We start from the raw sequence: 17543 nt of genomic DNA, 5'->3' as shown, positions 1-17543 counted from the left end.
TCAGAAAAAGTATTTCTTGAGGTGGATAGCATTCCAAGCTCTTGGTAACCTGTTGCCTTTTATAGTGAGCAAATGATATGCCCCCTTTCCTGCTTCCGACTCGATCAGATAAGAACCTTCCCACTTAGGTGCTAGCTTCCCATCTGCCGGATTGGTTGTATTCTGAAAGGCTTTCCTCAAGACCAGATCTCCTTCTTGAAATCTTCTGATCCTTATACTTTGTTGTATGCCCCAGCTACCCTTTGTTGATAAGCTACCATTCTGATCTTGGCTAGGTCTCTGAGTTCTTCCACAGTATCCAAGTCTTCGAGAAGGATTTCTCTATTAACCTCAGGATCACGGATGCTTGTTCTGGCTGTGGGGACCACCATCTCTGTAGGGATTACTGCTTCTGATCCAAACATCAATGAGAAGGGTGTTTGGCCTGTTGCATTCTTGGGTGGTGTCCTATCAGCCCAAAGAACATATGGTAGCTCTTCGGCCCACTTGCCTTTCTTAGATCCTAGTTTATTCTTCAAATTGTTGATGATAATCTTGTTACTTGACTCTACTTGGCCGTTAGCTTGAGGATGAACTGGAGTAGAGGTAATCATCTTAATGCCCCAACTGTCACAAAAGTTAGTGGTTCTTTTTCCGATAAACTGGGAACCATTGTCACAAATAATTTCTGAAGGAATGCCAAATCTAGTAATAATATTTCTTTTAATGAAGGATATCACCTCTTTCTCACATACTTGAACAAAAGCTTCTGCTTTTATCCACTTTGAAAAGTAATCAGTCATTCCAAGCATGAATACTTTTCCTCATGGGCTTTAGGTAGCTTGCCCACAATATCCATGCCCCACTTCATAAAAGACCATGATGAGGATATAGGATACATATGTTCTGCTGGTTGATGAAGGATGTTTGCATTCCTTTGACAAGTATCACATTTCCTTGAGTACTCCATGGCGTCTCTCTTCATGGTTGCCAGAAGTATCCTATTCTTACTTAGTATAAAATTCATGGCCTAACAAGCATATAAATCAAAATCTGAATTCTTAGGATACCAAAGACCAAACTTCAGCATCCCTTTCAGATATCTAAAAATTATTTTAACAGCAATTAAATGAGGCAGTTTAGGTTTAGCCTGCTAACGATAACATTGAAAAACTGCCAACATGATGTCCGAACGACTGACTGTCAGATACATCAAGGACCCGATCATAGATCGATATAGTGTCTGATCTACGGGGTTCCCTAAGCTCTGCCTCCAGTATGATTACCACAATCTCCTTCGTGAAAGTCTTTGAGCACCTCTTGAATTTCAGGATCCTCGATACACCTCAAGTATGGACCTGCAAGAGATTTTCTATACAGAATATCATGTAATAAAATGTATTGTGATACCTTTAATTTGAAGGATTTCGGACTCTCCGTGGCTGGAATTCTCCATCTTGGATGTATTTTTTGATTGGGAGGATCCAGGATACTTGGTTGTTTGAGGATGATGGATCCCAAGGTACGATTTGTTTGTCAGTTGTTATCTCTCCAACTTCTTGTTCTCCTATTGCTGGCAAGAGTATAGGGATGATTGGGATCTTCATATCTTCTGGAATTTTCAAAGATGAGGCTAAATTTGCCAAAGTATCTGCCCCAGCGTTTTCTTCCCTTGGTACCTGACCAATACTAAACAATTCGAAGGATTTTGCTAATTCCTTCACAACATCTAGATATTTGATTAGTTTTTCGACTTTAACAGCGTATGAGCCATTAAAGTGGTTAGTTATCAACAATGAATCTATATATACTTGAAGATACCTGATCCTCATGCGTTTAGCTAATTATAAACCTACGATCAGAGCTTCATATTCTGCCTCATTATTTTTCGCTTGGAACTCACAGGCTATAGACTGGGGTAATATGTCCCCCTGTGGCTATTTCAGTAGGTTACCTAACATGTCCCTCTTACGTTGGATGCTCCATCTGTGAAGAGGATCCAAGGATCCTTGGTTTCTTCTAGTTGCTGGACCTCTAAGTCAGCTTCCTTTTGCATGTCACTGCTGAAATCAGTCACAAAGTTTGCTAGTGCTTGTGACTTAATGGATGTTCTGGGCTTATACTGAATATCATATGCACTCAGCTTCACAGCCCACTTGGCCATCCTTTCTGACAATTCTGGTTTTCTAAGCACATTCTTAACAGGATAATTAGTTCTCAAAATAATAGTATGTGTTTCAAAATAATGTCTCAATTTAGTAGAAGTCATAATAAGTGCAAGAATTAATTTTTCTAAATGAGAATACCTGGCTTCCGCATCTAAAAGACTTTTACTTACATAATAAACGGGATGTTGTTCACCTTCACGAGGACGACACCTACTGCATTTCTTGAAACAGCTAGGTATAGATATAAGGATTCTCCATCCACAGGCTTCATCAAAGCTGGTGCCGAGGATAAATAATCCTTTAAGGCTTTAAGCGCAACTTCATGCTTCTCCTTCCACTCGAACTTCTTGTTTTTCCTAAGGATGTTATATAAATCTTTTCACTTCTCTGAGGATCTGGAGATGAATCTGCTGTAGCTATTCTTCCCGTCAGCCTCTGGACATCCTTAGCATTCACAGGGGATTTTAGATTGATGATGGTTTCTATCTGCTCGGGGCTTGCTTCTATCCCTCTTTTAGTCACCTTGTATCCTAGAAACTTTCCAGCCTTAACATCAAAATGGCATTTTGACGGGTTCAGTTTCATGTTATACTGGTCGAGAATATTGAATGCTTCTTCAAGATCTCTGAGGTGATCCTCAGCTCTCTTTGACTTCACCACCATGTCATCTATGTAGACCTCCAAAGTCTTGCCTAACTGATCCTTGAACATCATGTTGACTAATCTTTGATATGTTGCCCATGCATTTCTTAGTCCGAATGGCATAACAATATAACAGTATATACCGGTGGGAGTCATGAATGATGTATCCTCTTGATCAGATGGTTCCATCTGAATTTGTTGAAATCCAGAGGAAGCATCCATAAAGGTGAGCATCTCATGTCTTGCCGATGCATCCACCATGGAATCTATATGTGGTAACGGGAAAGGATCCTTGGGGCATGCCTTGTTTAAATCAGTAAAATCGACACACACCCTCCACTTTCCACTCTTTTTAGAAACAACAACCACATTAGCTAACCATCGAGGATACTTAACCTCTCTGATCGTACCAGCCTTAAGAAGTTTTTCAACTTCTTCTTGTATGATCGCGTTCCTCTCAGGAGCGACTTTTCTTCGCTTCTGATGGACGGGTTTAACAGATGAATCAAGGCCTAACTTGTGAGTAATTACCTCCTTAGAAATACTTGTCATGTCTGAATGTTTGAAGGCAAACGTGGACTTTTTCTTCGTTTTAGGAAGGATATTATATCCTCCTCGATCTCACTAGGGATACTGGATCCTAGGAACACCTTCATATCTGGATCCTCGGGATCCAAGGATACCTCCTTTATGTCTTTCTCCCGAGCTTCCAGCACGTCCCTAGGATGTTGTTGTGGTTACTATGTTATCGTCTGTTTAGCTGCTGGCTTCATTGATGAAAAATAGTAGTTCTTGGCTTCGACTTGGTCACCATCTACCCTTACTACTCCCCAAGGAGTTGGTAGTTTGATGCATTGATGGTAAGTAGAGGCCACCGCCTTCATCCCATGTAGCCAAGGCCTACCAAAAATAACATTGCAACAAGAAAGGTTATCTATAACACAAAATTTTTTGTAAGAATATATCCCTTCAATGCATATTGGGAGTTTGATGTCCCCCAATGTCTTCTTGGTTTCGCCACTGAAACTTACTAGCACTGATGTCCTTGGGATGATCTCCGAGTCTGGTATATTCATCTTCTAAAGCACATCGTGTTGGATGATATTAACCGAGCTTCCACCATCGACTAGGATCCTGCGAACATAATGGTTAGCAATAAACAAAGTAACAATCAAACTATCATGATGGGGATCCTGGATGCTTGGTTTATCTTCTTCATCAAAGAAGATCCTTTTATCTGTTGTCAAGGTGGTGGATATAACCGGTCGTTCCCCGTTATCCAACTTGGTCTCCTTAGCCAGCCTCTTAGCTGCGGAGAAGGAAGTTCCACATATGTCTGAGCCTCCGGAAATGAAGTTGATCACTTGAGCATCTGGTGGGGGCGGAGTTGCTTTTTGAGGAACCTCTCCAGGATCCTGGAGTTTTTCCTTCCCAATAGTTCTTTAAAATGGCCTTTACTCAGGAGGTATCCAATTTTCCTCCTTAAACTGATGCAATCGTCCGTCAAGTGGCCAAAATCCTCATGGAAAGCACACCATTTGGATTTGTCTCTGAAGGTGGTTGACTTCTCGTTCTTTCGGGGCCACCTTGCCTTCTCCCCTAGATCCTTCATGGCACAAATCAAGCCGTGGGTATCTATGGAGAAGCAATATTCTGAGATGCTAGGGTAATCCTCATCATCATCTCCTTCTTCAAATGCCCGAATGTTTTGATTGTTGAATTTGGAGTACGGCTTCGAATTGTTGTTTCTATATGAGGATCCTTTATTCTTGTCAGGGGATTCTTGCTTTGTTTGAACCCCTAACCGTTCCTGGATCCTTTTGTCATATTCCAGCCGTATGAACCATAATGCTCTGTTCCGTACTTCATCCAAAGACCTACAAGGAGTCATCACAAGATCATCATAAAAGGAGGATCCCTTCTGAAGTCTCATCTTGAATGCTTCAACAGCAGTAGCCATATCAAGATTAGGGATTTCCAGGGCTTCCCTGCCAAACCTTGTAACAAAATCCCTAAGGGATTCATCACTAGGTTGGATAACTCGGTATAAGTCACTAGTTAACTTTTCAAAATTGGTTGTTGAACAAGTGAACTAAATGTGAAAAAGAGGTAACAGAAAAGGGAGGAAGACTTAGCAGCCATTTTAATGCAGATCCTGTTAGTCTGGATCCGAAACCCTTGCAGAGACAAGCCTCCTTGAGCCTCTCAGGAATAGGGTTGATTTCCATCCTTTCTCTGTATTGAGCAATGTGCTCTTCAGGATCAGTGGTCCCGTTATAAACTTTCATGTTGGGGGTTTGAAAGCGTTTCGGGATCTCCACGTCACAGATTGGTGGAGCAAATCTGGACAATTGCTTCCCTCGGGTATCTCAGGAATTGGACGGATCACCCCTGGTACGCTAGATATCATATCCTTGAGTTTCTGCAGTTCCTTAGCCATAGATTGGTTGATACCTGCATCCTGCATGGAACCACGGTTAGAATTTAAGGATATAGGATCATGCGTGTTACCTCTTTGTTGTGTAAATGTCGGAATTCCAGAAGAGTGGCTGAGATAAGAAGCGTCTGCTGCTGGAGTTGGTCCACCGGAAGCTATGGTCTGCATGGGGATTATATCTGCTTCATGGACCTCGGAGGATCGTTGATGTTGAACCCCTTAGGATCCTTGATTCTGGAATAAAGATCCTTGATTGTATATAAAGGCTCCTAGTGGTTGAGAGTTGAAGGATCCTTGAAGATACGATCCGGAGGATCCTGGTTAAAGGATCAACGGTCCTTGCTGAAAGGCCGAGGATCCTTGAGCTGGTTGACCCATGGACTCCTGGTGAAGGATAGAAGATCATTGCTGAAAAGTTGAGGATCCTTGAACCTGTTGACCCATGGACCCCTGGTGAAGGATAGAAGATCCTTGCTGGAAAATTGAGGGTCCGTGAGTCTGTAGATTCATGGCTCCTGGTTGAAGGATGGATGATCCTTGAGTAGGTTGAGCCAGGGATATTGGAGTGTTAAAATCCAACATCCTGGGCATCAGAGGAGTTTGATCCTTTACCGGCCTCTTAATCCTCTTGAGGTCTTCTATCTCCCGAAGGATCCTCTGGTTAGTCTTGTTTTGTTGCTTCATGAATGTTTTGACCCGCAAAAACATATTAGAAACATCATTGTTAGTATTAACTACCGAAGTAGCAGCAGTAGTTTTCGAGCTCTTGAAGACTGGTAGTTGCGTCTTGTTTCCAGCAGCAGCAGCCCTTGTTGTCCCCGTGATTGGGGGAGGCATCGGTGGCAAAGTTCTTGAGGAGAGAGGAACAGAAGATGGCATGGCTGATGAAGCAGAGGTTGACTGAGAGGCCATTGGTAGTGGTATTGATGGAAAATGTTGAAAATTGATAGGGTATTTTCTGGATTATAGCACCAATTGCCCTACGGTGGGTGCCAAATTGTTTTGGACAAAAATCTACTAAGGATTATATATCCAAATTCGTTTAGTAAGGTTTAGTGCTAACTTGATAACAATGGATATGTGAACAAAATGAGCATAAACAACGTGATTTGTTGCGATGAAAAACCCCTTGATCTTGTTTAGATCAAAGGAAAAAAACCCCGGGTGATGACAACTCATCAATCACCACTTTATTAATATCAAAATAGGTTACAAATGGTGGAGATATCGATCAGTGTTACAATGGAAGCTAAGTGTGTGAGCTATGAATGAGAGACTGCTCGAGAGTGTGTGTAAAACATGTGTTTTTCTAACAGATCATTTATCTTGATTATAAATAAAAAATGATAACTAACTAAATCCCTACTTTTACGCCACCACTCCACTAGCCGTTTCTTCATCATTGACCACGTGCGAAAGTATTCCAGTAGCGCAAGAATATGATGACTTAGTCCTCCAGCTGTTATATCTAACAAACACAACACCATTCAAATACAACTATTTAATATAAAAATATAATACCAAGAATCTTTGATCCTTTACAATCCGGAACATATCGTAAGGATTATTGATCCACAAAACGATCAATGATAGAGGATCCTCAGCATAAATTCTACACCCTAACAATGATCTACATGATATATAGGTGACATCCTATGTGGACAGCCTAATTGATTATTATGTAGACAATTGTAATGTTTTAATAGTATTGTTAGATGTGTATAAAAAGTAGATACTCAAATTTGATTTGTGTTTTTTATACTATTATCGGGTAAACTCTTTTTCTCTTAGTTAAAAAAAACCAAGACAACAAGTATTCATGTTTTTATGATCACATGTATGTATATATGAATTTGTTCTAGTATATCCTAAAAGTATAAGGGAAATTGAGTAATTTGCTAAAATTTTGAACCACTACACTAGACTTGGCCTCACATTTGGAAAAGCTTCCGTTGACCTCGATGACCCTATTGATTGAAAAACACAAGTGTTGCTCCATCAACATCAACATCAACATCAACAGACGCTAACTTCTGTACCCATAAAACAAACTGTGTTTTAATCAATATATCTGTCAATCAATCTTTAACTTTGTTATTAAAATGTCAAAACCGTCTTTCTTATTCGAATTTTGTGAACTCCAAACTTACATGTTAAAAGCTAACTCATTCATAATAAATCATTTTAATCTCATATCTTCTTTATTATACATAGTTAGAAACAACAAAAATGTTTAGGAAACAGTAAAATAATCAATATACAATTATAGTTTTGATTTGTTGTTTCTAAATCACTTCTCATTTTGATACTTTCAATAGGAAATTTGATTTTATAAATTACACATTTTTTAATATCAATAGTTTTCTCAACCAATAGTTTTCTGAGCTGGGATTATTATCGGTCAACCTAAAAATGTGTAATTTATTTCATAAATCATGATATTTTGCATAGGAAATTTGATATTATAATCCCAATTTTCTTTCTTCGTAAATCATTGAATATTAATATCAAAAAATGAAAATATATAGTTTTATGATATAAGCAGAAACCCGTTTCAAAATTCAATTTGTTTATTGTATAAAGTTGCGAACTATCACTCTCTCTTATTAACATCCAAAAATCGTCCATGTCCTTTTAGACTGTCTATGTAAGCTGTAAATTGTTACATAAGTTACCAGAAAATGCATCCAAGATTCCATCGTACCTTTTCTTTCTTTTGATTTATATATACTTTTAAAAAGGTTAAAATGTAGATAGTTACTTGACCATTACAAGGTTTAGCAATGGTGGCATGATCTTACAATATGTTCATGATATATGATGTAATTATTAAGAAATAATGAGTATATACCGCCAACATATTAATTAGGTCTTAAGACACATGATCGATCAAACATTTTATTACTGTAAGAGAAAAGTGACTCAAAAACTCGTCACAATAATTATTTATTGATCTAAAGCCTCTAACCAAGTCATGTATTTATAATCTAACTCTAATTTGGTGAGGACATTACCATAATAATTATATTACAGTTAGGAAACTACTTATCAACTCAGGTCCTTCCATATCCACCGATTTGCAAATACGGTCTAGAATTACCAACAAGATCGCATCATAAAACTAAACCACATAGTGTAAATCATCAATTTTCACAAGTTAAAACAGGTTACAGTACTAAAACTAAGAACATTTTTACAAACACATATATGTATAAAAATAATTAAAAAAGTGTCTTACATAAATCAACCCTCTTCTAAATATATATGTTAACCTTATAATTGCTAATAAATCCTATTATTATGTATTCATTATATGCATTATATTTTATAGGTTGAATTATATAAATATACTTATACCACTTTACAGAAAAGAGCTTCTCTTTTGGTACGTACAGAGAGGATGTTGTAAACATGAAAGGGACTACATCAGGAAGCAACTTTATTTAGATAGTAGTATAACTTGTACCTTAACAAGTCAGAGCTGCATGTGGGATTGGTAATAGCAAAACAGAGGTTTGGTTGTGGTAATGTTAAGAGGGTTCACGAGATGGTCAGAAGCAAAAGATAGAAGCCTACAAAACTTGGTATCTTTTCTTTGTAAAGCACATTGCTCTATACATACATAAAAGCAAAAGTGTTTCATTTTACGGATTTTAAGTGCTTTTCTCTATTATATATTAAAATTTAATACAAGATTTAGGTTAACATATATTTTTATAAAAGTACTTCTAATAATTATATATACATAAACTTTATTAGTAATTTAATTTCTTGTTAAATAACATTTTTTCCCTGTTATAAACTAGTAATATAAAATATTATACAACAATATCTTTTGAGTCACTCTCCATCAACCTTTCACTTTCACGACCCCCTTTTTTCCCACTCTTTTCCCCTTGAGCTAAAACTACTTTTAGAATCTGATTCTGCCATCATTTTCCATCACGATTTATCTTTCTCATAAAATCTTTTTATAATAAATTTTAATAATAATATTTATTAATTATCTTATTATTATTTGATTGAGAATGTTATTTGGATTTACTTTTAAGACATTTTTCACATCAAAATGAAAGATAAACGGGTAATAAGTTACACCACTAGTGTTTTTGTGTTTTTGAAAAGTACTAATCAGTTTTACAAACTACATTCATAGATCTTAAGATCATAACATTATTTATACATGACCTATTGGTCACAAGTAAGTAGCTCCATATCCTCATGCGCAATAAAACAAAGTATCAAGCGTAAATGTTATAAACAAGTGTTGATTATGAATACAACACGATTCTCGTGTTTAGTCCTTTTATACGAATCAATTTTTAACGCAACCTAACAAATCTTAAACATAGAAATCAACCAATCAAATAAACATTTTGGCCGTGAAAATCTCATTGGTGAACCTTCAAGCACTAACATAGTGATAACCCGATAAGTGTTTCATGTTTGAATTCAATTGTCACTGGTTTTATGTCAAACACAATTTGCGTTTTGCATGCTACATAAACTTTTCAATAATAGATTTTCTTAGTCAAAATTATCTATTTACTTAGGGGCTGTTTGGTAGAGTCTGAATCTGACCCATTAAGAGGCAAACGTCTTAATCGGTCAGATTCAGAGTGTTTGGTTCAACCAATGGGTCTGATCCGGTCAGATAAAATACCTCTAAATGGTTCAGATGAAACTAACGCTGAATGAGAACAGATAGTTGTTGAATGGAGTCAAGACCAAATTACCCTCCATTTATCATCCAGCCACCATGTGTGATGGGTCGTCGTCGGAGAACCAGCAAGAGCTCGCCGGAGATGCGGCTCTAGGTGAAACCCTAACCGCCGTCACCCATCGCTGTAAAACCGACCCCAGCCACAACCGAACACAGCCACCACAACCTTTCACCATTTATTCTTGCATCACCCTTCCAATTCCGTCATTAGAAGGTCACCGGAAAATCGATCGAGCTTTATCTGATGACTGGCGACCAGAAAAAAGGGTTAGAGACAAAGGGGAAATGGTATGTTGTTCAACAAGAGTCTGCCAATACACCACCATCACTAGCCGCCGTGCACCGCTTCTCTTGAGGTCTCCGGTGGAGATCCATTACCGGTTTCTGGTTTTGGAGTTGGAAACTGGACAATTGGGGCTTCATGGAAATGCAGGCCAAAATATAATTGTTACAATCTGTTTTGTATTATTTTACAATTTTGTTTAGTAATTTATTATTTGTATATTATTTGTATAAATAGTTTAAAAATTTTTAACTCTATATTACTTACAGATTTTAATTTCCTGTTTTTGTTTAAAGAACTAAAATATACATTGATATATTTTTTTCATTAATAAATATAAATCTAGTTTGTTTAAAATCATTTAGATCTTTTGAATGAGATTAATATCAAATCTACGCAAAGGGGTAAAATAGTAATTTTACACAGTTGTTCAGATGTCTAACCAAACAGATACATTTCGTTCAGCTCTTAATGGTTAAGCTCTTAATGGTTCAGATCATCTTTACTCATTCAGACCTCTTACCCATTCAGCACTTAATCATTCAGAGGTTTGTCAAACAGCCCCTTAAATACTTAAATAGCATCTTATTTGGTCTCGTTCCTTTCACCAATTTAAATAAAACTTACTAAAAACCTTTAAAGTGACAATTTTACGCAACAAATATAGCGTACATTTTTCTCTCTCCCTTGAATCATTTTTAAATATGTTTTCAATTCAAATGTCCGTTTCTTTTACATATACATACATAATCCAATCCAGACTGGGTCCTTTGCCTTTTATTAATAAGATCTCTCTCTCTCTCTCTCTCTCAGTCTTCCCAGATTCTGGAAGTAGAAGAACAAACAAACAATGGGCAGAGCAACAAGGTGGCTCAAGGGCATTTTCGGTATTAAAAAATCTAAAGATTCCGGTGACCGGAATAACAACTTCTCATGCATTGGCCGGTCACGTAGAGACCCCACCATTTCTCCGCCGACAAAACCAATGTACTCAACTCAGTCCGAGGAAGAACAGAACCGCCACGCAATTGCTGTTGCTGCCGCCGCCGCCGCCGCCGCGGACGCTGCCGTTGCCGCCGCACAAGCGGCTGTTGCTGTCGTTAAGTTGACTAGTCAAGGCGGGTTTGTCGGCGGTGGTCATGAGTTTAAAGCCGCCGTCAAAATTCAATCGTTGTTTCGTGGTTACTTGGTATTAATATTAACATTAAATATTGTTTTTTATTTTTGTAACTATTTATTAATTTTGTTTTTATGAAGTTAAATTACGGAATTGGGTAGTGACTAATGAGTGATAATTAAACAGTCACGGAAAGCATTGAGGGCATTAAAGGGATTAGTGAAACTTCAAGCGTTAGTACGAGGATACATGGTGAGGAAACAAGCAGCCGCTACACTGCGCAGCATGGAGGCTATGGTGCGAGCGCAATCTAGCATTTGTGCGCCGAGATTTCATGCTATCAACAATCTTCAAAATTCTAAAGTAAGCAGCACATTGAACTTCTACTTTTAAATATATTATTATTATTATTATTATTTTATTTTTCTGGGTATTTTTTAAAGATATATATTTTTATTTTTATTTGCAATAAAGTTGATTGATACATGAAATTAATATTCAATTATTGTACCTTACGGGGTAAAAAGTCAATTTGCATTTAATTTTTGAATCCAAAAATTTGAAATGATGAGGACGATTTTAATATAAAACCAAGTTTTAGACTTTTAGTGAGGATACTTGTCAAATTATTATTGTTGAAAATTATTTTATAATGTAAATTATTTACTTTTATAAATAATGATTCATATTTCTATAATTTTGTATTACCTAAATACAAATATTTTCATATTTTGATATTTTCTAATGTAATTTGTTTACTTTTATAAGTAATTTGTTTATATTGTGTTTTTTTATTATTATTTCTTTTATAAGAGTTACTACATATGATTAAAAATCTGTAAGTTCTAGGCGTAAATAATATTTATTCTAACATTTTTTTATATTTTTGGAGATATGGATAAACATTAGTACATTTTAACCATCTTCTGTATATATATTTTTTTAAGATTGGTAAAACTAATGATTTATTGTGTTTTTGCATGTTCTCGCAATAACCGTGTTCTATCTAAATACCTCCATGATTTTTATGTAATGTATTAAATATCTGATCGTTAACTACAAAACTTATTATGTTATATCAAACATTGTGTGTACTTAGAATGGTATATGTTTTTTTAGGAGGGTTTCGATGAGGCAAGGAGTGAGTACACCACATCTATTCACAGTAGAAGGCTGTCATCTTCTTTTGATACTCCCATAATTGAAGAAAGCCCAAAAATTGTGGAAATGGACACAGGAAGGCCCAGATCAAGATCTAGAAAGCCCAACACATGGGCTTGGACACCAGGTTATATCAATAACCCGAGTGCCCAAAATCCATTCGTCACCTCAGCGACACCAATCCCCAGCTCGTTTACCCTTACCCAGTTCGCAAAGCCATGAGTTTGAGTGGGCTCAACATCTCGGGCTTAATCGGTTCAGGCCCGTCTCTCCATCCAAGAGCGTGTGCACAGACGGGTCGTCAAGCAACCGGAGCTACATGGCTAACACAAAATCATTCAATGCCAAGTTAAGGTCCCAAAGTGCGCCAAAGCAAAGGCCCGAGTTTGGATTCGGGCACAAGAAGAAGATGTCACTTAATGAAATGACGGAGCCAAGAAATAGCATAAGTTATGGGGTGAAAATGCATAGGTCGACCTCACAAGCTCAAGAGTCGATTAGTTTCAAGAGTGCGGTTTCGGGTAGGCTTGCCAGGTATTCAGATATTCGATGGTGAGTACCAAAGCTCTTCGACAAACGTTTAACTTGATATTTGAGTTCATCTGATTGCGGAATTGGGCATAACATTTGAAGGGAAGATCAAATATGATTTTAGGATTTTGGATTTGGGATTTACTGATTTATATATTAGTAAGTTATTGTTGAACCACATAACAAATATATATTAGTATTATGCTTATTATTAAATGATGTTTTATTATTTTTTCAAAGTACTTGTTATATCATTAAAAAAAGTTTTAAATAACCAAACTTTATCAACATTGAAGAAATTTGAATGGATAATAACATGATGTCATTTTTAATTGTAAATTGAACAATTGACTAATTAATATATCGAGTCCTCCTTGTACGTTTTCTTTATCTGGTACAATACATGTGCAAAAGTTTGTGAAGCGTTTAATCAATTAAAAATGAGAATTGGTTGGTGGTAATTCTGTGATGTCTGATAAGCTGGTCATCCACCACTCATTGCTTTCTGTTCCAATTATTCACCTGTTTTTGTCACGGATAACACGCAATGCAGTATACAGGCTTAATTGATTTTATTTTTTATTTTTTTATTTTTTACATATTCAAATAGTTTTGGCAATAGCCAAAGTTTTTGACATATAATTTCTTTTTGTTTTAACAAAGCAACTATTTTCATTTCAACACCTAAATTCCATTTTTTACTTTATCTTACACTTTAATGATTTAAACCCATTTCTTTATATATATATATATATATATATATATATATATATATATATATATATATATATGTAAGAATAAACATCATACCACCAATAGGTCATGGGTAATATAATTTAATATTAAAAATTTACTAGTTGTCAATAATTTAAGTTTATCATTAGGTTCTAAGTAATTTGTCGTTCTACCTCGAGAACCTTCGTTTAAGATTATATCATGATGTTATTCTACAAAAGTTTTCTATACAGTCGTGTAGCCTGATACAACCCGTATAGGTTTTATGGTGTACCAGATGCCATACGAGCAATTAAATACCCATACGACTCGTATAGGTCTATATGACCGTAAAGGCTGCAAAAAGCTGTTATTTTTGTCCCCTTCGTACAGTTGTCAGTCATGCGTAGCCTATACGGCCCGTATACACATGTCTAGCCAGCATGACATGGTATCACATCCTTAAAAGTAAATGTGTAAACAAAGTGAGTCGAAGGATTTGAAACATCGTGATAATAAAATTACTTACATAACATTTTGGGAGTTTAATTTGATAGCGAAAACAAAAAACTCAACATTTATAATTTATAAGAAAAGATCCTAGTAATTGGTCAATCTTGCATAAATTTGAGGTTCAACGGACACATAAAACTCTTGGTTGGTTCAATTTATTTTGGAAATGGTACAAGGAACTGCAAGAGGATAAGAAGAGATTAATATTCTTGTCACCAAACCTTTCACTTATGGCTAGTTCGGTCCCTTTCACATGCACCTTTTGTCCCCACACATTGTTACACTTCCCCCCATTTTTAAATCTCGATCGTGACATACAGTAAGATAACCTTTGGATTTATACATTATCATACAGCCCATAGGGATTGCAAAAGACAGAATTACAAATTTTGTCCTTTAAACAAAACCAAATTACGATTTGTGTTCTTTTTTAGTTTCCTTGCAGGCGGTGTCCTTTAAACATTTTTTTCCTACACGTTACGTCCTTTACACTAACTGGGCTAAAAAACTCAGTTAAGTATGACATGTGTCAGACATGTGATGGGCATAATTGTAATTTTAATGTATTCATAAATTAAAAAAAAAAAAAATATATATATATATATATATATATATAATACATTCCCCTCATTTCTCTCTTTTTTCTCTCTATGCCACCACCATCACCATAAATTCCCGCCCCTCGTTCAGATTCCATAAATTGTCTTTTTTAAAAAGATTTAGTAAATAATACTTTCTCTCTCTCTCTCTTAAACTTCTTTTCTCTTTGCAATTCCTCCACCACCAGTCCACCACCGCTCAGCATTCACCCCCCAATAAGCACCACCAACAAACACCTCTCTCTCTCTCTCTCTCTCTCTCTCTCTATACACCACCACAACTGACAAACACCTCCTTCTATATGTACACCACCACCACCACAACACCACCAGCCCACAGCTACCGCCACACACCAACCAACACTTGTAACTGCCACCACAAAACCATACTTTCTTAAGTCGGCCACCACCAGCCACCGTCACAAATTCCGGCCACCAGAAACAACCACACCACCATACCGCAACCACCACTACACAACAGCCAACACATGCAACTGCCACCACGAAGCCCAAACTTTTTAAATCGACCATGAAACCCTAAAATATTAGGTCGCGTACATCCAATTCTTCATCCGCAGATCTGAAATTATTTCTTTCCACATCCAATTAACCACACAGATATGCTATGAACTGATATCAGCCGCCGCCTATTTGCCCAAAAAGTGATGTACGACAATCGCCGCCTATCCCCACCGGTCTTTGTCGTCTTCGTAAGCCTTTTCTTTGTAGTTTTGTTGTTCTTCAAAATATAAGTCAAAAGATTTCTAAATCTTGTCGGCATTCAAAAGAGATTGTTATAGGGTTTGGAAAGGATGAAGTTGATTTCGGGTTTTAGGATTTGGAAAGGATGAAGATGACATCTGATTATAATGGAATCTGCAACGAGGTGACTGGAATTTATGGTGATGGTGGTGGCTTAGAGAGAAAGAAGAGAGAAATGAGGGGAATGTATTATATATATTTTCTTTTCTTATTTTTAAATTTAAGGATATATTAAAATTACAATTATGCCCATCACATGTCTGGCACATGTCATACTTAATTGAGTTTTTCTAACCCAGTTAGCGTAAAGGACGTAACGTGTAGGAAAAAAATGTTTAAAGGACACCACCTGCAAGGAAACTAAAAAAAGGACACGACCCGTAATTTGACTTTGTTTAAAGGACAAAATTTGTAATTATGTCATTGCAAAAATCCACGAACATTTTTCTTTTGCATAACGAATTTCTTTTAGTTTTTGTTGTCTTTGAAACTTGTATTCAAGACCTTCCACTCACAAACTAATGAACCACTAACCTTATTAGTAAAAAAAAAGTATATTGGTTTTTAATACTCCCAACTTTCACCCGTTGGTTAATATCACTCCTAACTGTCAATTTATTACTCACCACTCCGAACTTTCACCATATTTGTTTTTGTCACTCCCTCACTAACTGAAGACTAACGTCGTTAGTGATGATGATGACGTGGCTTTTTCTAATTGACATGGCATGCTTACTTGGATATTACTTATTTTAGCATTGTTATGTTTTTATCCTAATCAAACATCAGTTGAGCAACATTTGCAGGGTGTAAACCCTAAATTACACAATCTACTAAATCCCATCACAAATCCCCCAAATCAAGCAATAAATCCTCTCATTCTTCTTCACCATATAACAATTATCATCAATTTATGACACCCTAAGCTCTAACGATCTCCAATTGGTTCTGCTTTTTCTTCGGCAAAAACCCTTAATCGGAGAAAATGGTGGCGGTGGTTGGTGGTAGATTTCATGCGATCCTCATGTGGAGAGATGGTTGTTTGAGGCCATCAGATGCAGACGAAGATGGGGTGTTAGGGTTGGGTATTTTGAGAAGATGACGAAGGAAGGTGAGGAGAAGGAATTTAGAGGGGCGTTCGTGATGTATTCCGTGAAATCAATGACGGATCGGCCACCATGAACGGTCGTATGAGTGTATGACAATGATAGGAGGTTTGATGTTCATGGTGATGGGGGCTGGAATTTGAAGAACTAATTCAACTTCAAGTGAGAATTCCATTCCATGTTATAGTTATTTGATTTGAAATTAATTAGTTGTAGGTAGCTGGTTATTGTATGGTGGTAGTGGTAGTGGTAGTGGTAGTGGTAGAGATGGTTGGTGGGTTATGCTGGTTATGTGTGAAAAAAGGAAGATGAGATTGTGGATGGGCCCCACAATTTTTTTTAAAACCCGTCACATAGTCGTGCCACGTCATTGAAAAACGACACATCAACAAAAAAAACTAACGTTGTTAGTCTTGAGTTAGTGAGGGAGTGACAAAAACAAATGTGATGAAAGTTGGGAGTAGTGAGTAACAAATCGAAAGTTGAGAGTGATATTAACCAACGGGTGAAAGTTTAGGGTATTAAAAACCAATATCCCTAAAAAAAGTCCAATTCACAAAAAAAAGAAGTTTCACCGTTTAAATTAACAAGCTAAATATGATTTTTCTGGTACTTAGAAAAATTGAGCAATATTTTCTAACATATGACAAGAGTGATACAAATTTGAGAACGGCAAATAATATCGACTCTACGGGTTGTGGTCTTTTAGTGAAATCCCTGACAACTTTTAAACATTGCTTGAAATTCGCCTCCAACATTTTATTTTTGGGCGAAGTTCATCGGCGATTTTCATCTTTGGTCGTTTTAC

At 36.6% G+C, this 17543-nt stretch overlaps 1 protein-coding gene and 1 pseudogene across 2 annotated transcripts in view; one reads left to right on the top strand and one right to left on the bottom strand.

Moving 5' to 3' along the window:
* LOC143562362 (large ribosomal subunit protein eL32z) overlaps positions 1 to 17543 on the bottom strand; it is a 120226-nt gene that overhangs the window by 46181 nt on the left and 56502 nt on the right. The window lies entirely within an intron of this gene.
* Positions 11077 to 13145, top strand: LOC143562351 (protein IQ-domain 26-like; annotated as a pseudogene). The gene is made up of 3 exons (XR_013140470.1): positions 11077 to 11421; positions 11536 to 11712; positions 12469 to 13145. The product of XR_013140470.1 is annotated as a protein IQ-domain 26-like (transcript).

The sequence above is a fragment of the Bidens hawaiensis genome, unplaced genomic scaffold (genome assembly GCF_021521415.1).
Source record: "Bidens hawaiensis isolate Kalapana, Puna unplaced genomic scaffold, B.hawaiensis_p1.1 tig00001179_1, whole genome shotgun sequence".
In the NCBI taxonomy this organism is placed as follows: Eukaryota; Viridiplantae; Streptophyta; class Magnoliopsida; order Asterales; family Asteraceae; genus Bidens; species Bidens hawaiensis.
Note: the sequence above shows the minus strand (reverse complement) of the source record. Positions and strands in the feature narration are given on the sequence as shown.